Source organism: Eubalaena glacialis, chromosome X, assembly GCF_028564815.1.
Source record: "Eubalaena glacialis isolate mEubGla1 chromosome X, mEubGla1.1.hap2.+ XY, whole genome shotgun sequence".
NCBI classification, from domain to species: Eukaryota; Metazoa; Chordata; class Mammalia; order Artiodactyla; family Balaenidae; genus Eubalaena; species Eubalaena glacialis.
The window spans coordinates 13,696,919-13,724,095 of NC_083736.1; the positions used below are offsets into that span (position 1 = coordinate 13,696,919).

Sequence of the window (27,177 nt, forward strand, 5' to 3'; positions counted from 1 at the left end):
TGAAATGCTGAGATGCCTCTATGGATTTTTCTTCTTTCATTTTCTGAAATACATTTTTTGTGTAGATATGCTTAAGTCAGTAATAAAATATGATCCAGACTACAAATGTTTTTTGACACAACAAATTTTAGTAAGTCATCTAGGACCTAAAATGAGGTTAGACTGTGGTCAGGGAACTCAATCCAATGTTAGAACATCCATCAGTGATGCTTTCATTCAAGATAATATGTCAATCTGTCAAGATATCTAGTTGATTGACATTTTTGTGGAGATTCCAAATTTCTTCTTTTCCCACCTCTGAGTTCCCACTTCTATCATTGTATAGGCTTTAAATGGAAAACCCAGCCAGAAATATGACACCTTTCAACAGTCTCCTGGCACGTTATTTCAATTTCTATTTGTCAATTCTAACTCAAATGTAGGCATAGCAAACATTACACTGCCAAGCCCCAGACTGAGTCTGGTGCTGGGGGCTTGAGAAGGTGAGATCAAGCTGTGGGTTGTCAGCAGATCATGTAGTTGTCCATAAGGCTGATCATATCAAAACCACATGTTCGAGACTTCCCTGGTTGCGCAGTGGTTAAGAATCTGGCTGCCAACGCAGGGGACACGGTTCAATCCCTGGTCCGGGAAGATCTGACGTGCCGCGGAGCAACTAAGCCTGTGTGCCACAACTACTGAGCCTGCGCTCTAGAGCCCATGAGCCACAACTACTGAGCCCACGTGCCACAACTACTGAGCCCATGGTGCCACAACTACTGAAGCTCGCATGTCTAGAGCCCGTGCTCTGCAACAAGAGAAGCCACCACAGTGAGAAGCCCGCACACCGCAACGAGTAGCCCCCACTCGCCACAACTAGAGAAAACCCACGCACAACAACGAAGACCCAACGCAGCCAAAAATTAATTAATTAATTAATTTTTAAAAACCACATATTCTATTCTTCAAAGTATATATACTTGGAAGAATATTCAACATATAAAGCATAAAAACTGGCGATATGCTAGAGCTATTTGACACATCGGTTAGGATTATAGTTAAATTATAACTAAGGGGTCACAAAGTCCAATCAGGATATATATTCCTAGAATTCAATCTTAGGATGCCATTTGCATAAACCGCAGTGTAAACTGTACGTCTAGGAGTTTTGTAGTGTGCCTGTCCTATTAGCAAGAATATTTAGACGATTGATGCCTGGCTGCAAAGTATCTCTTTCTATGAGTTAATATGCTTTGGGGATGGTACTTATTTTTCCTTTTTTTTTTTTTGCTAAGGTGGAAGAGTAGAGGAAAAGTCAGTGGAGAGATAAAGAAGGGATAACTTTCCCTATTCCTTTCTCCCCATACTCTCCTATCCAAACACACACTGGCCAGACAGGCTACTTTTGTACCTCACTGGAGAGGGAAATTGGGTATGTAAGCCAAAAGAGTTGTGTTGATGAGTTTATAAGACTGGGCTGTTCCTGATCCAAGTTTAATGGAGAGAGGTGGAGAAGACATTCACATCACTTCAGTGCTGGGAACCCACAGCAGCAGGTAATGGAGGCCAGGCAGTAGCAGTTATGCCCAGCTGAGAAGCCACAGAGGCATGTAAGGACCAGAGTGGCTGCAACGGGCACAGATAGCCATGGTGGAGCCAGAGCAAATCAGGGTCAGCTTTGTAAAACACTGTCGCAGGAATTCCTCCCACATAACATGGAGAGCCTTTGAAAAAGACAGAAGGGCTAGGAGGAGCAAAAAATTGGGGGATATTACTGTTAATGTGACTGCAGACTTCCTCAGAGTCTGGAGCGACCTGGGATATTTAGGTTTCAAAATGTAACTTTGATTTGAAAAGTAAGCCTATAAACTTAGAACGCTGTTGTTTCCTAACATACCATGAAAATAAACACAGTGATTGAAAAAATGAATAGAGAAGGCAAAAACAAATAGTGTTCGATGTCACTTAATAACTATTGCAACTGCTCTCTAAAACTCATCGTAGCCTTATTGTCACAAATTGAAAAACACTAGGATGGGGCTGGTGGAGACAAAAAGAAATGGAGAGACCCTAGCTGGATGAAAAAAGTGAGGCAGAGAGAGGTCCAGCCTCTGCCTCTTGGGGCTGCCCTACATGCCCAGGTTACCCCTTCCCAAGTGCCGCCTCCTAAAATGCCTTTGACACCCATCTCCATTTGTCTCAGGGACAAGCCATGCAGAGCTGGCCTAAATAGCTGTATTGATTGATCTTTACTTCTGTAGGTATTTGCTCAGATCATCAGCAGCTTTTCTCAGCCTCCAATACAGCTCAGGCGCTCAAGAGTTATCCATGTGTGAGATGATATTGCAGTGTGATAAGTAATTCCACCAGCCAAACTGAACCCCTCGGATAACAAAGTGTTTATTCGGCTTCTCTTGCTGGATGGAACTGAGCCCAGAGGTTAGAGCTGAGAGTTTCCTCTTTGTACCAAAGCTATAACACCCAACTGGGAGGTGATTAAAAACTTTAAACCACTAAGCAAGAAAGTAAACAAGCTAAAACAAGGATGAGATTGCTGGCTCAGAAAATGGCTTAAAGAATAGGACATCTCAGGACTTCCCTGGTGGCACAGTAGTTAAGAATCCGCCTGCCAATGCAGGGGACACAGGATTGATCCCTGGTCTGGGAAGATCCCACATGCCGCAGAGCAACTAAGCCTGTGCGCCACAGCTACTGAGCCTGTGCTCTAGAGCCCGCAAGCCACAACTACTGAGCCCGCATGCCACAACTACTGAAGCCCGTGCGCCTAGAGCCCGTGTTCCACAACAAGAGAAGCCACTGCAATGAGAAGGCCGCACACCACAACTGTAGAAAGCCCACGCGCAGCAACAAAGACCCAACGCAGCCAAAAATAAATAAATAAATAAATTTATTTAAAAAAAAAAAGAATAGGACATGTCTTGAGTGGCCAATCCTTTCTGTGTTTGCTTTAATCCATTCTCTAGATTGTAAGGTTTTTCAACCTTGGCACTACTGATATTTGGGGCCAGATAATTCTTTGCTGGCCTGAGCTCTGTAGGATGTTTAGATGTCTCTACTCACTAGATGCCAGTAGCAATTCTGCCCCCTAGTTATCAAAGTCAAAAATACCTCCAGACATTGCCTAATGTCCCTTAGGGGCCAAATAATCCACAGTTGAGAATCAGTGATCTAAAATTAAAGGTCTTCCTAACTGACAGCCTCTGCTATATCAACAACAGCACACACAAAAACAAAAACGAAACAAAAACAAAAAACCTGCCAATCAAAATGATTTATGGGACTTTTTTTTTTTTTTTATAAAAAGGCCAGATGCCAGCTTTCTCTTTTTGTTTTTGGTTTGCTTGTTTGTTTGTTTGTCTTTTTCTGTTATTCGAGGAAAAGAATCAGGTAGAAAGAGAAAAAGGTTATGTCCCGTGTTGAGTACCTAGCATATCCACATTTCTTGCATGTGTACATTTAGTCCACATTAGGAGAATACAAATGCAAAAGAAAATAATTGAAGTAGAGAAGAATTTGCTACTCCAAGATATGCCTCTTTGGCATAAGGATTATTTTGAGCTGGTTATTTTTTTAAGAAACAGCAGACGTAGGAAAAGCTCTGAAGAATGAGTAGTAGAAGTTACCCTTTTGTAAGAGACATTTACATTTACAGTTATAAGAAAAATCTCCATTTATAAGGGTGTCTCCCTCTCTGTACCAGGAAGAGAAGGATGGTTCTAAACCTCTAGAAACTCTTCTCAATGGAGAAGGCAGGGAATTAAATTTGAAGACAACCCTGTCCTTGTTTACTGTGCTTCTCCTGGTTGCCTCCCACAACTGCCCCCACCCCCACGAAGTCTTCTTTTGTCTTTAGCTGGAAATGGTATTTAAGGTGGTGGCTTGGGCTTTTTCAGGGAGTTAGTCTTCCTGGGTCTCTCCCCCGTGTACAAGAGGTATACATGTTATTAAACTTCTGTTTGTTTTTCTCCTATTAATCTGTCTTTTATTACAGGGGGTCTCAGCCAAGAACCTAGAAGAGTAGAGGAAAAATTATTTTTCCTCTCCTACAAAATATTGTAATTCTAAGAACCAACCTCCAAATTTGCACTAAATTTCTCAAGAATGAGCCAAGCAGGCATCTAATACTGTTTTAGAGCCTAAAGACGAATGTAAATTCATAATATACAGTGGGAATAAAACTGATCTTCAAAAAAATCATTCAAACTGTTTTTTCAACAGGATTCTCTCAAAACTAGACAAATGACTCCCTTAGTACATGGACTCTGTAGCATCAAAATGACCAATGATTGGAGTTTTTTGACCAAGCTACTGGACAGAGTGAAGGAGGGAGGAGTGGAGAAGAGACAGGGCTGTTAAAACAGCCCAGTCCATCATTCAGTATCATGAAGGTAAGAAGAAATTGTTTGGGAGCTACTTTTTGCTATCATCAATTTTTTTAAAATAGGATTTGATTTTTTTTCTTGACTGTAAAGTTACTCATTGTAGGAAATTCTGAAAATACTCAAAAGAATGCCCCACTTTGAGATAATGACTATTAACTTTTTTCCTTCTAGCCTTTTTCTATGCATATGCAGTAAACAAAATTGGGCTTATACTACAAATTTAGAAATAATATTTTTTTTAAAATAAAATTGTAAAGCCCAATTTTTGACTTAACTTTGTATTGTGAAAGTGTCGTCATGTCACTGGAGTTATTTATTCTTTCATATGTTTGTTTTTCACTCCGTTATTCAACAAGTATTTTTGAGTACCTCTGACATACCAGGCACTGTTCTCATGGCAGGAGATACAGCAGTGACCAGAAGAGACAGAATCCTCTGCCCGGATGGAGCATATGTTCCAAAGTGGGACAACCAGCAATAAGCAAATGAATAAGTACTATATTCTGCATGTAAGATAGTGATAAGAAAAATGGAGAAAAATAAGACAGAAAAGGGTTGAGAGAGCAGTTTGGTGTGTGTTTGAGGGACTGCATCTGCGTTAAAAAGAGGTCAGAAAAGTCTTCAGTGAGAAGGTAGCATTTGAGCAAAGACCTGAAGGATATGAAGGAGCTATTCTTAAAGATATCGGGGAAATCCTTCCAGACCAAGAGAATTCGGCAGGAGCCCATCTCTCGTGTTTCAGGGGCCACGAGAGCTGACAGAGTGGGAAGGGGTGCCACTAAAGGGAGGTGGGGGGAGAGGAATTTTAAGGGCTTGGGCTTTGATGGTGAATGAGATGGGAGACGTGGGGTCCAGGGATGGCTTACCATCTAACTAATTCACAGATACTGCTTGAGGAAGAGACTGACTCTATGTAGGGGGCAACACCAAGAACAGAAAGCCTGGTTGGGAGGCTACCACAGGATCTAGGTAAGGCCTGATGTAGGATTAGACACAGGTAGAGGTGACAGAAGTAGTTGGATTCTGGATATATCTTGAAAGTCAAAACAACAGGATTCCAGAGGTATCAGTTATGCAGAGTACAAGGGAAAAAAAGAAGAGTCAAGAATGACTCGAAGATTTTTGGGCTTGAGAATATTGCTCTAAATTATAACTTTAGTAAGTGCATAATTTATGACAGTTCTTTTTAAGGTATTCTCATTATGTAGGCAGTTTCAAAATTAAAAAGAAATAACAAGACTAATCACAAGAAGGTCATCTTTATTTGAATATGTTTGACAACCAGAAATCAATAGTGTAAGTTCAAATAAATCAAAAGCATCCAACCCCTTGGAAATGAAAAATAATTCATTTTAAAAAAAGGGTCAAAAGAAAAATAAACAGTAGAAAATTCAAAACGAAAATCATCAAACTCTAAAGGGTGAGATGACTCTTGAAAGATGAAAAAGAGTTCATGAAGAGAAGAAAGAGCACAAAAGATTCCAGGCAGGAGGACAAGCCATGTCAAAGCAAGTGAGACAAACTAGTGAGACAACACAGCGCCCTTGGGGAACATTAAATGTTAAGGGAGGAAATGAAGGAAGGATAGGCAGGGTCCCATCACCCATGGCATTGTATGTCATGCCAGATATCCACATTGCATCCTGAATGTAATGCAGAACCACTATAGGATTTCAAACTGGGAGAAATATTTAAACAATGATGACTATTGGGTCCTCATGAAAGGACCCAATATTATTGGGCATGTAGTTCTGTTTTTTTCCTCTGGTTATTAAGAAAACAAAAGGTCTTGCTCAAAAAAAAAAAAAAAAAAAAAAAGGTCTTGCTCTTATTTACCAATCTATGTAAGAAGATATAAAATTCAAAAACAGATCACATCTACTTTGTTTTCCAGGAATCTTTCCCCTAATGTTACTCAAACTTAGTATCATTCACATAGGAATTTACCAACACTCTTATCATCTAACCAATTTTTTTCTTAGTTACTGTCTCAAACCCACTTTTGTAATTAACGTAAATGATTTCAAATTAAATGTAATCATTGCTGCATTATCTTGGTTGACTGTTTACCCATCTCATCTCTTCCATTAAGGTTGAAGTAGACTGAGGGCAAGAACCCCCATTTTCAGAGTTTTTTGGAAATGACAAAATATATGTTTTGTCAAAAAAGATCATATTTCTTCCAGAGCCCCCACATGGGTGTTACTCAATAAACTGCACTGAGAATCTCTATCACTACATGATTCTTTTCATTGGTATTTCATTTATTGTTAGGGATACACTATGATTTCCCAAGGAATTTTCAGGAGAGAAGGTTTCCTCAATCAATTCTCAGTATGCCAAAACATTCATTCAATATCTCTGCTACTTCAAAGCCTTAGTTATTAAGCTTCTCTCAATATATTATCCCCATTCACACAAGTAGCCTCTTTAAAATGAATATGAATGCATTTTTTATTTACCTGTCTCTCTGGTTTCTGGTTCTTCACGCTACTTTATTATCCTTTGACTGCCTGCAGTGACTATATTCTAACATTGTGATACATGTTCCCCTTTGAATTCACAGCCATGTATGTATGTGTGTAATTACATACTCATGTGTGTATGCAAATTAGGGGCTTTATGCTTGTGTACAAATCACGATTAGTTCATTTCTTCCAGCTCGGCTATGGAGTTTACTGAAAAAAATGTTCAAGTTTGTCTTCTGGTGATTATCTTATGCTTAAACTAGCTCTCCTTATTTTCAATATAGAAAAATATATTGGATTACATAACCCCAGTTAACTCTAAAATGGACAAAGCAAGACAAGCCAGTAAGGACATGTAATGCTTTGGAAAGAAATGCCAAATGAGGACTCCCAAAATTTAGGTCACCAGGGGCCCCTGCCAAGTGTCTTGGCCTGGGTTGCACATAAAGCAGAACCTTCTCCATTGATAAGAGTTTCTAGAGATTTAGTCATGACTAAATCTCTAGAAACTCATGACTAAATCAGATTTAGTTCTGACTGTATGGTCAGGCTGCTCAAGATGGCTGTTCTCTTGTTCTCTGTACATCCTTTGCTGGACCAGTGCCTGCTTCACCTACACCCCACTCACATGACTGACCTTTCTATGTACTTGCCTGGCCCCAGCTAGTGATTATTCTAATCTTTAGGTCAAACATCTCCACCTAATAGCTTATCAAAGGGGAGGTGAGGGGCGTGCCCCTCTGCTGGTTTCCCTGGTAACTGATGAGCCCACCTGACGTGAATTCCCCTATAACTGGGAACCTCCCCCTGCCCCAGGAGCGAAGCCTGCCGCCACGTCCTGCCGGCCATCCAGCCACTGCACACAGTGGGGGGTTGCTCCGGGACCTTGCTTCAGACGTGTAAGCTCCCCCATCCATTAAACCATTGATGTTGCTGTCTCTGACTCCGGGCCCTTTCTTTGGTCTTGAAGCTGGGCAAACACAGGCCTTGCAGGCCTGCGGGGTGCAGCCCAACAGGTACGGAGAAGGAGACACTGTTATAAATGGAGGTTTCCCTCGTAAATGTAAGTATCTACAACAGAAGGGTAACTTCTACTCAGTTGTGTGTCGCAGGGCCCAGCGGTAAGGCCAGGGAAGAATCACAGCATTGGAGATATACAAAGTGTGGCCAATATTGAATTCACAAATCACTCGGTTTATTGCACACAGTCAGCACACAGCACAGGTTAGTCAAAGTAGGGAAAGTAGAAAAGTGGGTAACGAACCATTCCAAGGAGAAGTCTGGGAAGAAGGCATCTGGCAACAGGGTGGGAAGTCGCCCTCTGCTCCCACAGGGCCTCCAGCAGTGTCCATCTGAAACAGCTCTCACAGGTGTGGAGTCAGGTCCTCCAGCGAAGAGCCTTCAAGTCACTGCGCTCAGTGGTTTCTTTTTAAGGAGTAACAGTTACCCCAGGGGAGGGAGTCTTGGCTCTTTCAGTTGCTCCCTCTGTTCCAGTGATGTACATTGCCAAATAAATTTCTCATCTAAAGTTGCCACTCCTAGTTTATCAAGGACACCCACAGTCCTATAGCGGACGTTTCAAAACAACTAATATGGAAGTTTACATTGGCCACTATGACTCCATTTTGAACTACTTAGCGTACCTTAATGTAGCTTAAATTCTGTTTCACACAGGATGAGTAGGAATCATAACACAAAAGAAATCACATGAGAGCATCAGTTTTCAGAGCTTTTCCTATGTCTGCTGTTTCTTAAATATCACCAGCTCAAGATAATCCTTATGTCAAAGAGGGATGTTTGGGGGTGGCATATTTTGCTCCCCCTTAGAACCTAAGACTGCCCCTTAGTGAGTCAAATCACTATGGGCCGTTCAGTCGCAATATGGTCATGGAAAAATGTAGTAAGTTCCCACCATTTATCCTCTGTTTAGTAATGCAGTGTAGACTTTTTGAAAGATACAGTTGCTGGAAAGGATTTTGACTATAGCACCAAGCTCTTTTTCAATTCTCTGGAACAATAGTAGCCTTTGTTCCTTCTCTGGATCTATCTAGATCTTAGTGTTAATCCAGGCCAAAAAAATATGTACATATATACAGAACAGCCCTCTCAATATGCTAGAAGAAAGCATTTATTTATTTATACTTTATACTTTTCTTTTTGCTTAGGCCTATTGTGTAAGAAGCCCAAGGTTATATTTACCAACCCTCAAAGAAAAAAAAATAATAAAGCTTTGCACTTCATTATAAAACTGAGTATTCAAAGACCCAGGAGAGTCATGTTCTCCATATTTACAAGGTAAATAAACACCTTGCTAGAGAGGCCACAAAAGAAACACTGATGAGTCTCCCATTGTAATAACAGGCCAGCAAATACAGTAATCTAGTCAGGTATGCTGAGCTGCCAAAGTTCCAAGAAAGTCAATTTGTATATTTTTTTTAATAGCAAAGGAATCTTGTTTTCAGAATCTATTACAATATTTGGATTCTAGAGGATTAGCCTCAAATGGAAATTAAATTTCCAAATTGTTTATTGTGATTTAAATGGTGAATGGTTAATTAGGCAACATGGTGTTGGTGCAGCATTACCAGCAATGCCATTTCCTGCCATTCCCAGCCTGCAGCTATTCAGGGAAGAGGGAGGATGGAGCTTCAAGGCATTACTCGGCTTCTCTGCCAATTAGTCATGCACTCAAGGGCATCTCCATCAGCCCTTCCCACCTCCAACGATTTCAAGACATCACAGAGATTTGAAGAAAAAAAAAAAAACAAAAGCTCTTCTCTGCAGAAGGAAAGGGCCTTCTGCCCTAGACAAGAAGGGACGCCTTGTTTTAGAACCTAGTAACTAAAAGTTGGGGGCAGGGGGGACATGCTGGTGAACAGGGTACAGAGAAATGAAAGTAACAATTTTTTAAGGGGAACTTATAAAAATGTGGGGAAATCTGGGTACTCAGACTGGTTGTATATCATGAAACTGATTTCCACCTGGCATATGTCTCTTCTTATGTTATCTTTATTTTTATTTTCTTCTTATCTTAGGACTAGTGACAAAGGAAGAACTCATTCAAGTCCCATATCTTGGCTTCAAAAACCAAGGCGGTTTCCCAGTTACATTTGGGGCTTTTTTTTTTCTTAGCTAGTTTGAGGCTTTGAGTCTAATATTACAAGGAATATGACAGAACACTTTTAGTTTCAAATGAGTTAATGGAGTCTAGTCCTACTTTCCAAACACTAGCCAGGCCAGCCTCCTCCATGAATCCGTGCACATCTTGCTTCTGTGTTCTGTCCTTCATTCTTTTATTTTCATTGCCTTTTTTTTTTTCATTTACTGCTTATGCTGAACCTCTCTCCATTAATGCATTTCTAGCACACCTTTCGAGAGCAAGTCAAGTCACCTTATTTGTAAAGCCTTCCCTGATGCATTTTCATCTTCCTTTTAGGCTTTGATGCATCTCATAGATCAGCCTTCCCATCATCATCATCATCATCATCATCATCATCGCAGCTAATATTTACTGAACATCACGAACTGGGCACTGTGGTAAGTATTTTGTGGAGATTATCTCATGAAATCTGTGACCCTATGCAGTAGGCTTTTACAGATGAAGAACCAAGGCACAAAGAGGTGGAGAAGCTGGCCCACGGTGGCTCCGTGTTGAAGGGGAACAGAGTTTGTCACCTCAAAATATGCCTCTTTGGCATAACGATTATTAGGCTGATTTTTTTTAGGAAACAACAGACATAGGAAAAGCGCTGAAAACCGAATAGAAGTTACCCTTTTTTTAAGAGACGTTCATATTTATAAGGGAAATCTCCATTTCTAAGGGTGTCTCCCTCTCTGTACCAGGAAGAGGATGACTCTAAATCTCTAGAAACTCTTCTCAATGGAGAAGGTATGGACTTACATCCGCATAACAACTTCACCTTTGTTTAGTGTGCTTTTCCTGGTCACCTCCCATAACCCACACGTTCCCCAAGTCTTCTTTTGTCTTTAGCTGGAGAGAGTATTGAAGGTGGTGGCTTGGGCCATTTCAGGGAGTTACTCAGTTTTCCTGGCTCTCTCCCATGTATACAGAAGGTGTCCGTGTTATTAAACTTCTGTTTGTTTTCCTCCTATTCATCCATATTTTATTTTAGAGGGGTTTCAGTCACGAACCTAGAAGGGAAGAGGGAAATGATTTTTCCTCCCCTATAGTACAAATACACATCCAAGTGTACCTGTCTCTCTAGTGTTTTAGCTCACACTCCTTGAATTTTTTCCTCAACATTTTATTATGGAAAATTTCAAACATACAAAAAAGTTGAAAGAATATTGCAGTGAAGAGCTGTATACCCACCACCTAGATTCTACCATTAATATTATGCTCTGTTTGCTTTAGTACAGACCTGTCCATCCATTGATCCATCTTATTTTCTTTTTCAATTCATTTCAGAGGAAATTGCAGACACCACTACATTTCCCCCCAATACTTAAGCATGCTCGCCATTAATTCACTCCTCTAGTCTTAATGCCAAAAGGAAACATTGACGTGGCGGGAACAGGGGCATTCCTTCCTTTGTCACTGGCCAAGTCCCTTTGTCACTGGCCAAGTGGTGCACACTACTTTCGTTTAAAACCATAAATAAAAAATCTTTAAAGGCTACTTTTCTTCAAAATGTGGTGCTTTCCAAAGTTCGACAATAGCTGCCAAGATCCTTGGGAACCTGTATCTATTAAGATGAAGAGGAATAAATTCCCATCAGCAGCACACAAACCAAGGGCAAGCATATACCTGTAAGCTCCAGATTCATTTCAGAAGGCACTTTCTGGGCTGCAGAACAGTCACTGCTTCCAAGTTGGATGGAAATCACTGGGGTGTTATTGGTTTTCAGTGAGAAGGGACAGTGGAGTAGTGTAGAGGATGCCTTGGGAGAAAACTCAGAAGCATCAATAAAGTGAGAAGCCAGCACGGGTGACACTAGATTGTGCATCTATTTGTGTCTGAGGAAAACAAATTAAATGTGGTCCATTCTGAATCACAATACACTGATTTTTAGTTCCCCGAAAGACTTCATAAGAAAGCAAAATATAAATTTTATAAGGTCTATGTTTAATTTTCAATAAGACATTTAACTTGGCTTAATTGCAGTCTGATTTAATTTTTTTTTTTTAAAGATTGATTGATTGATTGATTGATTGCTATGTTGGGTCTTCGTTTCTGTGCTAGGGCTTTCTCTAGTTGCGGCAAGCAGGGGCCACTCTTCATCACGGTGCGCGGGCCTCTCACTATCGTGGCCTCTCTTGTTGCGGAGCACAGGCTCCAGATGCGCAGGCTCAGTAGTTGTGGCTCATGGGCCTAATTGCTCCGCGGCATGTGGGATCTTCCCAGACCAGGGCGCGAACCCGTGTCCCCTGCATTAGCAGACAGATTCTCAATCACTGCGCCACCAGGGAAGCCCTGATTTAATTTTTTTTGACAGCAGTGCTGCATTTTGAAAAAATGTCATGTTAGCAATACAAGTAAAATTCTTCTGAAATTTAATTTAGCTCAAGGTTCAAGTGTATGATTATAATATTTGAGATACACCTTAACTACATTACAGTTTTTTAATACTGAAGACAATGTGCTAAACCGTCTTAGTTCAAAGCGTTATGTCAAACACTTGAGGAAGGCATTGTGTTTCTTGCAGATTATGAGACGCAATTAAAAGAAATATTGAAGCCTGAAGTTTGAGGTTGTCTTTATAACCATGATATTTAATAAGCAATATTTTCCTGCTCTAACAGACACCAATTTATCATTGTGGAGTTTCAAGTTAAAATCAGCTCTATTCACAAATGCATAGATGAGTGCTTTCTAGATAGGGTTGCTAGATTTAGCAAATTAAAACGTATGATGCCCTTGGGCTTCCCTGGTGGCGCAGTGGTTGAGAGTCCACCTGCCAATTCAGGGGACATGGGTTCGAGCCCTGGTCCAGGAGGATCCCACATGCCGCGGAGCAACTGGGCCCATGCACCACAACTGCTGAGCCTGCACTCTGGAGTGTGCGGGCCGCAGCTGCTGAGCCCGCACGCCACAACTTCTGGGGCCCACGCACCTGGAACCCGTGATCTGCAGTGGGAGAGGCCACCGCAATGGGAGGACCGTGCACTGCAGTGAAGAATAGCCCCCACTCACTGCAACTAGAGAAAGCCCGCACGCAGCAGCGAAGACCCAATGCAGCCAAGAATGGATAAATAAATAAATTTTTAAAAATAAATAAAAAATATATATATGATGCCCAGTGAAATTTGAATTTCAGATAAACAATGAATCATTGCTTAGTATAAGTATAACCCACTGAATTTCAGATAAACAAATAATTTTTTATATCCCAAATATTGCATGGCACATACTTGTACTAAAAAATATTCATTGTTTATCTGAAATTCAAATTTCATTGAGTGTCCTGTATTTTATCTGGCAACCTTATTTCTAGCAGGAGTTTGGAAGGCTCCCAAGAGATTCACATAAAAATCTTTCCCTGTGAGACCTTAATTCCTCCTATTTGTGGTTCCATCTTCATTAAGCTAAGCATTGATTTCTTTCTGAGGTGAGGAAAGAAAAAACTTTCCTATTAAAATTCATAATCGGGCTTCCCTGGTGGCGCAGTGGTTAAGAATCCACCTGCCAGTGCAGGAGACATGGGTTCGAGCCCTGGTCCGGGAAGATCCCACATTCCACGGAGCAACCAAGCCCGTGCGCCCCAACTACTGAGCCTGCGCTCTAGAGCCCGCCAGCCACAACTGCTGAAACCCACGTGCCACAACTACTGAAGCCCGCGTGCCTAGAGCCCGTGCTCCACAACAAGAGAAGCCACCACAATAAGAAGCCCATGTACCGCAACGAAGAGTAGCCCCCGCTCACCGCAACCAGAGAAAAGCCCGCACGCAGCAACAAAGACCCAATGCAGCCAAAAAATAAAAATAAATAAAATAAATTTATAAAAAAAAATTCATAATCGCACTACGCAATCCTTAAAAAAAAAAAAAAAGACAATTCTATTATATGTTCTGATGTAGAATTATCTCCAAATAAATTAATTGAAAAAAGCAAGGTTCAGCAATGCATGTATACGGGGTAATGAGAGTGGTCTCCAGGGAGAACTGTGTATGTGGCAGTGGGGGACTGTGGTAAGGAGCAGTCTGCTTTTTCATTCCACTATTTTGTACATTGTGAATTTTCCATCATGTGCATATATTATCAATTTAAAGACAAATAAATATGTGTAAATGAGCAAGCAAAGAAGCAAAACAAAAATATTTCTTCCCAAGCAAAACAGAACAAAACATCAACAGAACAAAACATCCCAAGAGATGCCTAACATTTGGTGGAAATTATTTTATTAACTCCTTGATTCCCTGTCTGACCTTATCAGGTCACCTTAAGAGCTCTGGGAACACGGAAGTAAACTTACAATCTTACATGGATTCTGTCCTGTTGAAATGTATCTGATATTTTATAGCAGGGAAAACCGCCTTTTTATAAAGTTGTAGATTTTATCTGCTTTTATATATTTTATTCTCTTAATTCTCAACATATTCCTCCTCTCTGTTTTTTCTCGCCATGAGCTTAAGTACACACACACTTCCCTCCTAGCATAACATGAGAAAGGGTCACTTTGTGAATAACAGGAAACACAGCAATCTGTGTTCATCTAAGTTTCTCCATCCACGTTTTCAGCACAGACTTCCATTACAAAATCAATTTTCAGGCTACATGAATAGAGGTTATTTTAAAGGAAAGACCAAGGCTTCCTTGGTAGCGCAGTGGTTAAGAATCCGCTTGCAGGGACTTCCCTGGTGGTGCAGTGGTTAAGAATCTCCCTGCCAATGCAGGGGACACGGGTTTGAGCCCTGGTCTGGGAAGATCCCACATGCCACGGAGCAACTAAGCCCGTACACTACAACTACTGAGCCTGCGCTCTGGAGCCCACAAGCTACAACTACTGAAGCCCGCACGCCTAGAGCCTGTGCTCCACAACAAGAGAAGCCACTACAATGAGAAGCACACGCACTGCAATGAAGAGTAGCCCCCGCTCACTGCAATTAGAGAAAGCCTGTGCGCAGCAATGAAGATGCAACATAGCCAAAAATAAATAAATTAAATAAATAAATTTTTTTAAAAAATCCGCCTGCCAATGCAGGGGACACAGTTTCGATCCCTGGTCTGGGAAGATCCCACATGCTGCAGAGCAACTAAGCCCGTGTGCCACAACTACTGAGCCTGCGTGCCACAACTGCTGAAGCCTGCATGTCTAGAGCCTGTGCTCCGCAACAAGAGAAGCCACTGCAATGAGAAGCCTGAACATCGGGGCTTCCCTGGTGGCGCAGTGGTTGAGAATCCGCCTGCTAATGCAGGGGACACGGGTTCGAGCCCTGGTCTGGGAAGATCCCACATGCCGCAGAGCAACTAGGCCCGTGAGCCACAACTACTGAACCTGCGCGTCTGGAGCCTGTGCTCCGCAACAAGAGAGGCCACGATAGTGAGAGGCCTGCGCACCACGATGAAGAGTGGCCCCCACTTGCCGCAGCTAGAGAAAGCCCTAGCACAGAAACGAAGACCCAACATAGCAATCAATCAATCAATCAATAAATAAATCTTAAAAAAAAAAAAAAAAAAGCCCGCGCACTGCAACAAAGAGTAACCCCCGCTCGCCACAACTAGAGAAAGCCCGCGCACAGCAATGAAGACCCAACGCAGCCAAAAACGAAAAATAAAGTAAAATAAATTTTAAAAATTAAAAAAAATAAAGACCAAGTCCATATTTAAATCTAATGTTTGATCTAAGAAAAGCCAATGGAACACACACATATACACATCATTAGCAACATTTAAGACTAATTAAAGATACACTGAGGTGTTTGATAAATCCAAGAAAACCCCAATTATGAGTTGATTCAACCTCTCAGTTTACCTCCAACATAAAGTTTTGTTTATTTATCTGAGCTTTCTCCTGGGGGGATGTTCAGTACCTCATAGTTTTGAACCATCTCCTCCCCTTCCTGGCTCATGCCACCTTTCCTTTTCACCCAGCTCTGGTAGCTCCTGACAGCCTGCTTTTCTCTTGATGTCTTTCCCAGGTAACCAAAAGGCTGTTTGCCCCACTTTCCCCAGCTGAACCTGCACCTCCCTCTTGATGTATTTGGTTATCCCTTGACAATCATTTACTGAGCATCTATTATGTGCCAGGCACTGCTCTAGGTGTAAGCAAAATCTCTTCTCTTGTGCAGCTTATATTCTAGTCTGGGGAAACAGGGAAAAAAGCAAAGAAACCAAAAGCAACAGGGCAAGGTTACATTTTAGAAGGTGCAGTCTGGAAAGGTCTTTCTGATTTTCCGGAAGGGTAGAGTGAAGCCCCGTAGATATCTAAGGGAGAGAGTTCTAGACAGAGGAAACAAAAAATGCCATGACATGAGTTTGGAGCATGCTGGGTATGTTTCAGTACAATAAGGGTGCTGAGGTGACCAGAGCAGAATGAGAAAGGGAGATGAAGTAGAAGGAGATGGAGTTAGAGAGGTAGCAGGTGGCCGGATCATGAAGGCTTTCTGAGCCATGGGAAGGACTTCAGATTGTGCAAATATTCCCCAACTTCAGATACTTGAAAGGACTCACCAGGCTCCACAGAGCAGCCACATAAAGCTTTTACTTCAAGGTGAAAGTATGGTGCAGCAAGAGAAAGAGGATGCAGGTAAGCCTTCAGGCAATGAAAATGACACTTGGGATTTCAGAGCAGGGAAATAGAAAAGAGCCCAAATCATGGAAACATGGTTTTGCTGCCATACCAAACAAAAGTTTCCCACCTCCACACTTTTTGTTACAGAAAATCAATAAACTTCTTTTCTGTTTAAGCTATTATAGTAGGATTTTCTGTTGAACTTATCACTAACTGACATAGGTATAACCCTTTAGTGTCTCCTGTCGACTGAAAAAAATTCACAACCTAAAAGTTGAGAGTTATGTTCTATTCGGCGGACAAAACTGAGGACTTAAGCCCAGAAGACAGCATCTCAGATAACTCCGAAAGACTGCTCCGAAGAGGCAAGGTGGGGAGCCAGGATATATAGGAGTTTTTACAACAAAGACCAGGTAGTTGGAACATCAAAAGATTACTGTTAATAACCGGATATCTCACGTTAAGGAATTTAGGGCTTTTCTATGCATGGGAAGATGCAAGAGTCTGGGCTCACTGAAATCCTTCCTTTGATATGCACCTCAGCCATCTGGGGCCAGGATCCGGTGCTTTCTCCTCCCGAGTTTCCTCAGGGTGCACCGTCAGGGGTGGGAGGCATGGGGGGTGTGGCCACACTGTCTGATGATTTTGATGGCGGGCATTGTGTTTCTATCCTGAGTTCCCTCAGGGCTCACCACCTGGGCTGCTGTAATGAGATGGCTTGATGGCTGCAACATCCTTTGTTTACTGATATGGCAGGCAGTGTTTTTCATTCACACTCCAAAGAGTAAAGTTCACACTCCTTAGTATAGCAGATGCAGTTCCCATGACGTGGCTTTATGTTCTGCCACTCCCTGTTCCCCACTTCATGCTCTTGTAATATTGAGTTCCCCCCACCCCAGCTCACCACACCTAGCCCATACTCTTTGTAGTTATCTCTACTGATAGCTCTCTTCCTAGACCTGGCCCTCTCTCCCCTCTGTCTAAATTTTTTAGGCAGTTCAGGGGGAGGTAAAAAGAAAAACTTCCTGAGTCTTCTGTTTCTTAAAGATAATCAGCCTAAAATAATCCTCATGCCAAAGAGACACATTGTGGGGTGGCAGAGTTCACTCCCCTACAGTATCTCTTGGCCTGCTATGCACTTTGCACTTTGCATTGCCTAGCTAACTCCTACTCATCCTTTAAAACCCACATCTCAAGCCCTGGAGTGCCCCTTCTCCACACCTCCATTGTACACCCTTCATTCCTTTACCTGAGCATTGACCCCATTGCAGGACTGTTTCTATTTATGTGAGTATCTCCCCCACTAGACAGTAAGTTCCTCAGGCCCTGGTTCCTCATCTTCTCCTATGGCAGCCAGCACAGTGCCTGGCACACAATCGAGCTCAATGGATGTTAGTTGAACTAATCAGAACTAAAGGTGGTCTTCCTTATGTGTGTAGGGGGGTCACCTAGAAGTGAGTCACCAGCACTAAGCAGAAGAACACCCTGTTGTGCAGTTGTAACCATCCTTTCAGGCTCGAGAGTACAATCTTACAAAGGAAAAGCCTAGGTGATCCAGAAGCTCAAGGATGTTTTCTGAGATCTTCCAGGGAGAATTAAAGAGAGTCCCCCCAGGGCATGGTTACTTCTGGTGCCTTTCAGCAATAAAGCCAGAGATTTCATATAAGGGAATACATTTGTGGTGGCATTGTAATACATCAGCCTGGCTAGGCTGAACTACATTTCCAGACTTCCCTTCCCTGCGTGTTTCTGGTTAAGGTGGGCCATGAGAGAAACTCTTGGGGAGAGTTGGAGGGCAGAAGAGAGGCACTAGCCATTCTTTAGCTCACACACCAGCTAACTCACTTCATTGGCGGCGGCCGCTCCCCTTCCCCTAGATCCTCTTTCAACACCTCTGACTTCTGGGCCAGGTGTGTGTGTTTAGCTCCATTGAGAAGGGCCCTCACTTCTGCAGGATACCCACACCATCAAGGTCAGGGGCAACCAGAACTGACACGGGTTTCCGTCTGTCCTTGTGGGATTCCACCTCATGCTTTTAATCTGTCCTCGTGGAGTTCCAGCTTGCTTGTGATCTCCCTAAACTTACATCCATTCCTGAATGCTTGCCCTGCAGACTTCAAGCTTCAGCATCAGAGGTAAAAACAGCAGCCTTATGGGGACTGCTTTATTAGCTCCCATGATTGTATCAAGTCAAACCTCTGTAATAAATCTCTTAAATATATATATATACACACACACACACATATACGTATATGTGTGTATATATGTATATAAAATCTCTTATTGGTTCTGCTTCTCTGAATGAAAACTGACTGATAGAACATCAGTTCTTGAAACTTCCCAATATTTCCTAGTTTCTTTATCCACGGTCTCTTTTCCCAAAATGATTTGCTATATATACTTTAGGAGGTAGCTACGTTATCGTCTTTTCCTGGAAGAGATCTGGGAAACAGCATCTCACCCTACAGACTTTTTCTCAATGTAGAATATGATGTGGCAGCAATAAAAAGAAATCCCAGAGTCTGCAGGAAGGGAGACAGAAAGAGGGGCTGGCCTATATTGGGATGACTCTAGGGGGTTAAGATTCCCATGAGGTCATCGATACTGAGGAATCTATTTTACTATGTTCTTTTTTTTTTTATTGTAGCATGGCTGATTTACAATATTTCAGGTGTACAGCAAAGTGACTCATATATATATATATATATATAATATATTATATATATTCTTTTTCAGATTCTTTTCCATTGTAGGTTATCATAAGATATTGAATATAGTTCCCTGTGCTATACAGTAGGTCCTTGTTGTTTATCTATTTTCTATATAGTAGTGTGTATCTGTTAATCCCAAACTCCTAATTTATCCCTCTCCCCCTTTCCCCTTTGGTAACCATAACTTTGTTTTCTATGTCTGTGAGTCTGTTTCTGTTTTGTAAGTAAGTTCATTTGTATCATTTTTTTAAATTCCGCATATATGTTCTGAGTTGGCTCACATGTGAGCATAGCTTATACTCTGCGCAGGAGCCAGTTGCCAAAGAGGCAGGGAGAGAACTGATGAATAAGACTTTTACAGCAGTATACCCAGAGAGCAGCCAAATAAATATTTCTCACAGGAGGTTTTGATGGTGGGAGCCTGGTGCCAAAATACACTTATAAGTTATGTCCAACTCTAAGAATGCTTAAAGGAAAGTGTATCACAATTGCTAAAATGCCAGAGGATTCTTGAAAAAAAGAAAATGAACAAAATAAAGGAGTCCCGATTTCACACTGAACTCCCAGCATCCCTTCAAATTAGCCCTCTAAAAGTTTCAAGGACTGCACATATGCTCTGCTGACTTCAAAGGTAGCTCTGATTTTACATTTGTTCCATGGACAAAATGAGAGAAACCTGAGCCAAAGGAAAAAACAGTGCACTGTTCTGAATGTAACAGGTGTTTGCATGAGTTTTACTTGCTCGTGATGCGAATGTGTGCACATAAATAATAATAATCCTCAATTCTCTCTGATTCTTGCTTTAAGAGGCCAATGTACGACCTCCATCGTCTTGATTTCAGTGCCTAGCCCAAGTTTCCTGGGAATCCGTGGAGGTATGTTGCATAAACATCCAAAGTTTAAAACTTTCCGGAACGCACAGCTAAGCTAGGTTCCCAGGGGCCCTCAATGCATGGAAGCCATTCTATACAGTAGTAGAGAACATGCTCCCTACTGCAGTCTGCCATACTTGGTCATCAAGACATGAAAGCAGGGACTTCCCTGGTGGTGCAGTGGTTGAGAATCCACCTGCCAATGCAGGGGACACGAGTTCGATCCCTGGTCCGGGAAGATCCCACATGCCGTGGAGCAGCTAAGCCCGTGCGCCACAACTACTGAGCCTGTGCTCTAGAGCCTGAGAGCCACAACTACTGAGCCTGTGCACCATAACTACTGAAGCCCGGGCACCCTAGAGCCCACACACTGCAACTTCTGAGCCCACACGCTGCAACTACTGAAGCCTGTGCACTCTAGGGCCCATGTGCCGCAACTACTGAGCTTGCATGCTGCAACTACTGAAGCCCGTGTGCCTAGAGCATGTGCTCCTCAACAAGAAAAGCCACCACAAAGAGAAGCCCATGTACCGCAATGAAGAGTAACTCCTGCTTGCTGCAACTAGAGAAAGCCCGCACGCAGCAACAAAGACCCGATGCAGCCAAAAAAAAAAAAAGACATGAAAGCATTGCCGTTGTGTCTCTACTGAAAACAACTCTGTAGTAAAGACTTCTAGTACTTACATAAATTTAGTTCTTCTCTCCTTCTGGGTACAGTTAGTCAAGGTTGTAAGACTAGTTGTAATTATGGGCCGGGAGCATAAATCAAATGGGTCACTATCAAACTGAAACATTTAATTGCACATTTGAGACCTTCTAGCACTTTCTCCCCTTATTGTGACAATCAAGGAATCAGAGTATTTTAGATAGTACAGGTATAAGATGGTGGAGCCTCCACCAACTTGGGCCCCTGAGTGTAGATGTACAATGGGCATATTGTATAAAGGAGGAATAATCCTTTGTTGTAGTAGATCACTGGGATTTGGGGTTTATTTGTTATTGTAGCATAGCCTTCCCCATCCTGACTAATATAAATTCCTGTAGCTGCAACCCTTCTACCACTTCAAGCTTTTGAAATTTCTTTAATAAAGGTTTTATTACCCACCCCAAGTCACATTTTTAAGAACCTCAGTCGCACAGAATTGGAATCATTATCCTTGGCTTATAATTCACCAACATTTTTAGTCCAAAAATAGCTTTCTATCTACCTGTGTAGCTGGCTTTCATCTGTTTTTTTTTAAATAACATAATGAGTACAGTAAACCCACCAACAAATCAAAAACCTGAAACATTACTTACATCTAACTATGCATCCTTCCCCAGTTCCATAATTCAGCCTCCTCTCCAAATAAACATAATTTGAAATACTGTGTTTATCTTTTTCTTGTCATAAATGTGTGTGTAGTTATGTCACTTTATCACATATATTTGTGATATATAAAGTTCAAAGTCATGAAAACTAGCCTGGATTTTCATCTGTCTGATTATTAATGAGGTTGAACATCTCTTTATATGTTTATTGACCATACATGTTTCTTTTTCTGCAAAATACCATTTGCATTATTTACCAATTTTTCCACTGGGTCATTTGTCTTTTTAAAATTGATTTGTAAAAGCTCTTCATATATACTGGATACTAATCCTTTATCCATTATATGTGTGGCAGTTATCTAACCAATTTCAATTTTGTCTTCTACACTTTATTTAAGATGTCTTTTGATGGATAGAAATTTTAAATTTCATCTCTGACGAATTTGGGAGTGGGGATAAAGGGACTGATTAGACTTCTTGGGAGGTATAAGCCCAATTATTACACTCTTGTTTGCACTTCAACTGGCAAAGTAAAAAGGAAGCTGACTAGTTACAAAATAACAACACACACACATACACACACATAGATATTTACATAGACACACAGCAATGAGTTTTTGCCTTATGGCTAACCATTCAATTCAGCTACCAAAAAAAATCCCTTAAAACAGGTAGGCAGGAAAAAAATAAACAGCATTCTTTTGATGGTTGAAATCCACTGTTAAAAGGGACAGGTTGTGTGATTAAAATGGAAAGACTTTTTATTAAAGATATTCAAAGTAAAGTTCAGCATAGTATACCAGCCTGGAATTTGAAAGCCATTTCTTTTAGGTTCTACCGTAAAGGATGAAAAGAAGAATTAAAGGATGAAAAATACAGAGGATAGTTTGTACATTTTAAAGGCAAGTGTGACTCATCAGAATGTGAGGCGAAATGACTAATATTATTTAGATGGAAGCTTAAGAAACAGAATGTTTTCCTGGTTTTTAGACCCAAGATATTTTTCCTACAATGCTTACGCTACTGATAGAGAAATTTCTAATGAAACAAAGAGGGCAGCTAGAATCAACATCTCTCAATAATTTCTCAAAAAAATGGTTAAGAAAAAAAAGCCTTCCTCAAAAATGCTTGTCATTTTTGGGACTTCCCTGGCGGTCCAGTGGTTAAGACTCCATACTCCCAATGCAGGGGGCACGGGTTCAATCCCTGATCAGGGAACTAAGATCCTGCATGCCGCACGGCGTGACCAAAAAAAAAAGCTTGTCATTTTTAATGCCACATACTTGTAAAATCTTCTCCTTTTTCTTCTTATTGGCAGAAATCAAAATAAGGTAGGATCATAAAAAACTGTATACTGTATATCAGCATAAAATAGTAGATTTAGTATTTTATTTGACTACTTTTAATCCATTTATTTGTACTTTGGAAAGTTTGCATCCCTTCATGTCTGATTGATATACACATTTTATCAGAGGTGAAAGTTTTAATTGATTATTTACAGCATTTATAGACAGCTCCTCTAAAAACAGAACATTGGACCTCAGCTCTGGAATTTACCCTCCCATTGTCCATAATCCCCATATGTAGGGGGGAGAAAAAGAGTACTGGAGGATGTAGGGGCCTTCTTCCCTTCTAGGTTCTTTGGCTGATCTAATCATTAAATTGATATCAGACAGATTAACAGGAGAAAAAAGAATTTTTTTTGTACCTATGCAAGCCCCATAAAAATAGGAGACCGAAAGGGCAGTCAGGTAGTTGAGACTTCTATAACATCCTAAGCTTTCGGGAGGTATAAGCCCAAAAGTTACCTTTTTACTAAGAAATTTGCCTGCTTAACAAGGCAACGTTTGTTTTTCAAACATCTCTGCCTGCCTGTGAATGGCCTTCCTTCCCTTTGTATCCCCAGACCCAGGTCCCCTTTCCAATGTAAATTTAGGCAGTTGAGGGGGAGGTAAAGAGCTTTTCCTGAATCTGCTGGGTTTTTATTGCCTTTAGTTCAAAGTAATCCTCATGCCAAAGTGGCATATTTTGGGGTGACAAATTCAGCTCCCCTTTAGGGAGCATTTCCTAGTTAAAACTTCTAACATTTGCAGTGGCTCCTGCTTGAGGATTGGCATGATTGCTTTCCATTAGATAAGGCTCTTTGTTTGGAGAAGATAACTCTGATGAGTTACTTTGAATTAAAGAGAACCCTCACATCCCATATCCCCACATCACTCACACACACACACACACACACACACACACCCGCCCCACTTCCTGGACTCCTAAGAGACAAAGAGAGAGCTGAATTATTCTGCATAATAAAGTAAGAGAAAATCTGAGTTTCTGTGCACTCCCCTAGCAGGAGGTGGTAGGTGCCTGGGAGTGGGAAAAACACAGAGATGAAAAGAGCCTTAAAAGAGAGGGGCTGAGCATCTTAGCAGGAGCCAAGGAGGCAGAGAAGAGAGGGCTTTTACAGGCCATTTTAACGGGTGCAACAAGCCAAGCATATAATCCTGAGGCAATTAGTTTTGTCTCCCATTAGCCCAGTAGTTCTCAGCAGAGTGAATTTTGCCCCCCAGAGAACACTTGATAATGTCTGGAGACATTTTTGGTTCACAACTGGAGGGGGTGCTACAGACATCCAGTGGGTAGAGACCAGGATGCTGCTAAAGATCACACAGTGCACAGGACAGTGCCCACGACAGAGTGACCTGGTCAGAATGTCAGTAGTGCCGAAGTTGAGAAACACTTTATTCACCCCTTAAATATGCCCCTGTGTGAAAATAACTCCATGAATTTTCAGGTTGCTCTCGGGAAATACAAGCAGTCTCAGTCTAATACTATACACGTCCATTTACTTGTAGAAGTTAATACTCCAAATTTGCTTTCAAGTTGAGCTTCTCACCCAGTAGTCAGAGAACTGTACTAGATGATGTTTTTGTTTCTCCTTGCATTAACATTCTAAAGGATGCGAGATTCAGTTGAGATTGTTCTGATTCCCAGCCCATCCCAGGACAAGATATTGATTACTTATCAGTTATTGTCTTCTCTGTTTGTTGTTGTCATTGTTGTCATTGTTTTAGATTTTGCCTCTTTTAGGGAGGCAGTGCTGCAGAGTGGTTAAAAGCTTGGACAATAGAAAACACTGCCTGGGTATGAATCCCTGCTCTGCCATTACCTAGCTAAACCTCTCTTGGCCTCAGCTTCTCATCTATAAAATGGAAATCATAACCCTACCTCACAAAGCTATTTTAAAATTAAATGAGTAAAGCATATTTTTTCAAGAGGAAAAATTGGTATTTTAGTATCCTGTTTTATGGATTTCTGATCTAACAGTCATTATAAATAGCTTAGACCAGAGGACACACTGTCTATATTTCTGTGAAGCTCCCCCAAATTCCACAACTCTATCCTGTACACATTTGGCAGAAATTATATTTAATTTTTTTAATTTGAGTTCAGTACAGTCAACTACCTTCATATGATACAATTCCAAGAATAAAAGAGAAATAAAAAATATATCTGGCTCCCTAGTCTCTTCACTTTATCCTTTTCTATGGAAGGAAGTGAAAAGTTTCCATAAGTTCTGTAATTATTCTTGGAAGTATTGATAAGTACTAAAATAATAATAAGAAGAAGAATGTCACATCACTGAAGAAAAAAATAATTCACAACAAGATTATAAAGCACATAGGTAAAGATGTGATTGTTCCTGAAATCTTAAAAATCACTGTCTCTGGATTCTTCTTCTAATTGAAACTTATAAAACGAAATACATGAAAAGGCCCATGGACTGCAGTTCTATGGTCACCACTTATTTTGAAAAATCAAGTTGTCAAGGATTACTTTGAGTCATCACTGAATGAATGACAGAGGAGCAATGGGTCTGCATTTTTTCAGTCAGAGAGATCTACTTGCATTAAATTCCATCAGGAGGAAAGGGCCTATTATGAAAGCAAAAACACTTTCTTCTAAATTCACATTTGCCCCTTTGCTCACTGCTGTTTCCCATGTTTATATAATGTGAGTGATAAAGTCTGGTAATGACAAGACCACCTATATAGCACCATTTTCTTGGAAACACATTATGTAATTGCTCCATTTTGAATTATGGCTGATTCTAAGAAAAGCACTTCTCTCATTGCTCAGCAACTAAAAAGAACCTGCTAAATGTTTTAATTTTATCCATCTTCACCTAGGTGGTGTTACTGAACTGCACTTGGGTCTGCTTGCCCACCACGCAGCAAAGCCAATCTAATGACACCGGGTTGTGGTGAAGGAAAGTACAGCATTTATTGCAGGGTGCCAAGAAGGAGAACAGGCAGCTGGTACTCAAAATACCCAAACTCCCCGATGGCTTCCGGGGAAGGGTTTGTATATATGTATGTATGTATTTATTTATTTATTTATTTTTGAGATATAGTTGATTTACAATATTATATAAGTTTCAGGTGTACAACATAGTGGTTCACAATTTTTAAGGATTTGACTCCATTTATAGTTGTTATAAAATATTGGCTATATTCCCTGTGTTCTACAATATATCCTTGTAGCTTATTTTATACATAGTAGTTTGTACTTCTTAATCCCCTACCCCTACCTTGCCCCTCTAGGGAAGGGTTTTTTAAGGCAACATTTGGGGTGCAGGTTGCAGCTCATGGATTTTCTTCTTATTGGTTGGTGGTGAGGTAACAACCTTCTGGTTCTAACTAGTTTGGGGTCTACGTGCTTGTGGTCAGCATGTAGTCACCATCTGCCACCTGAGGAGGCAGGTCTTAATTTCTGCAGAACAACTCAATGATATATGTATATTCCTTGAGGAAGAACTAGGACTCTGTTTTACCATTGAACTATTGTTTAAGCTATCGTTACTTTTATTGCTTGACTACTTTTCCTTTGTTTCTGCATTCACTCACTTCTGTGCTTCTGACCAACTGGCTATAGATTAGAGGTTTCAATGACCCCCTCCAACTCAGGATGCCAATGGCAAGTCCAGGTTGCACTACTGACCAACTGGCTATAAATCACAGGCTTCCATGACCCCTCCTCAGATTCAACTAATTTGCTAGAGTGACTCATAGAACTCAGAGGAACATTTTACTTACTAGATCACCATTTTATTACAAAAGGATATAACTCCAGAACAGCCAGATGGAAGAGATATATAGAGCAAGGTATGCAGGGATGAGCATGGAACTTCCATGTCCTCTCCAGGCACCACTCCTCCAACACCTCCACGTGTTCACCAAAATGGAACCTCTCAGAGCCTCATCCTTTTTTTGTTTTTTATGGAGGCTTCATTACATAGCCATGATTGATTAAATCATTAGCCATTGTCGATTGATTCAACCTCCAGTCCCTCTCCCCTCCCCCAGGGTCAAGGGGGTGGTACTGAGAGTTCCAACCCTCTAATCACATGGTTGGCTCCACTGGCAACCAGTCCCCACCTCACTAACATAACAAAAGACCTTTGTTGCTCTCATCATTTAAGAAATTTCAAGGGTTGTGGAAGCTGTGAGCTGTGGATGAAGACCAAATATATATGAGAAATATATTTTGGTCATCTGAATGAATGTATATTTCTTCTAAATCACAATATCTCAGATACCTAAAGGCACAGGTAACAAAAGCAAAAATAAACAAATGAGATTGTGTCAAACTAAACAGCTTCTGCACAGCAAAAAACCAACACCAAAATGAAAAGGCAACCTACAGAATGGGAAAAACTTTTGCAAACCATATATCTGATGAATGGT

The 27,177-nt window shown here is 41.1% G+C and overlaps 1 long non-coding RNA gene across 1 annotated transcript in view; it reads left to right on the forward strand.

Annotated features, from left to right (window-relative positions):
* LOC133082449 (uncharacterized) overlaps window positions 1-27,177 on the forward strand; it is a 161,259-nt gene that overhangs the window by 75,199 nt on the left and 58,883 nt on the right. Inside the window, exons 4-6 of the long non-coding RNA XR_009698952.1 lie at window positions 4,219-4,388; window positions 10,287-10,387; window positions 25,621-25,803. This is a non-coding gene — a long non-coding RNA (uncharacterized LOC133082449). The remainder of the gene's footprint in view (window positions 1-4,218; window positions 4,389-10,286; window positions 10,388-25,620; window positions 25,804-27,177) is intronic.